Source organism: Octopus bimaculoides, chromosome 6 (genome assembly GCF_001194135.2).
Source record: "Octopus bimaculoides isolate UCB-OBI-ISO-001 chromosome 6, ASM119413v2, whole genome shotgun sequence".
In the NCBI taxonomy this organism is placed as follows: Eukaryota; Metazoa; Mollusca; class Cephalopoda; order Octopoda; family Octopodidae; genus Octopus; species Octopus bimaculoides.
This window is the reverse complement of record NC_068986.1, coordinates 90,501,757-90,502,948: the sequence shown is the minus strand read 5'-3', so window position 1 is coordinate 90,502,948 and position 1,192 is coordinate 90,501,757.

The window sequence follows — 1,192 nt, the reverse complement described above, 5'->3', positions numbered from 1 at the left end:
GTTATTTTCAGGCAGTTAACAATGTGGTAGTGATCCTTCCAAAACTCATGAAGGGTTAGATTTGTATTTTCGATGACTTCAAGGCACCGACGAAACAGGTGTTTGGTGTACAATTTCTTAAAATTAGAAATCACCTGTTGGTCCATGGGCTGCAAGACAGGGTGGTGTTGCGTGAAGGATACAGAACTTTTATGAATTTAAATTCGTCCAGGATATCTTCGAAGTTAGGAGGATGAGCAGGAGCATCGTTGAGGATGAGGAGGGCCTTGAGAGGAAGATCGTTCTCCAGAAGGTACTTTTTCACTACTGGTCCGAAGATAAGGTTGACCCACTCGGAGAAGAATTGCCTGGTGACGCAGGCTTTAACGTTTTCCTTCCACATAATCTGCAGCTTCTCCTTCGTGATTTTGTGCGACTTGAACACTCGTGGATTTTCGAAATGGTAGACAAGGAGCGGCTTAATCTTCAAGCGAGATGAGACTTTCTCAAGATCAGCAAAGACATGCTACAGTACGTCAGATGGAGTCTCAATACAGAAGGGAGATGAAACTTTTCCAAGACCAGCAAATGCATCCTGCAGCACGTCAGATGGAGTCTCAAGGGAGAAGCGAGATGAGACTTTCCCAAGATCAGCAAACGCATGTTGCAACATATCAGATGAGTTTCAATACAGAATGGAGACTTTCCCATGTCAGCAATGGCATGCTGCAGCACTTAATTCTGGATCATTAAAACGTTGTTTTAATGATTAGACAGAGGTACAATAGAATAGCTCTCAGAAACAGACTACGTACAAATTCGTTATTAACAACTCCTGGAGCTGCTTTTAGTTATGATCCATGTTATTCGTATAAAAATGAAAATTTTGTCCAAATTGGTGCGCTAAACTGAAATTGTCATTTCTGCAAAGCTTTAAAATTTCCAAATGAAACTAATGGCATGAGCTGCTCAGGCGGTAAGGTAAGATTGCTAGCACTACTAGCTCCTCCTCAACCTCTTATAGATCTTCTGGAAGGCACTTCCATCCAGTCAAAGGACTTTCTGAACAATATCAGACAATACAACTCTGCATTTCAAATGACATCGTTTGGTGCATCTAAGGAGATAGTTGAACATGGATTTACGCCGTCGTTCAAAGTTCAAGTCTATCACCTCATTGGTTCCCTGTTACCCACAAATGAACAACTACACT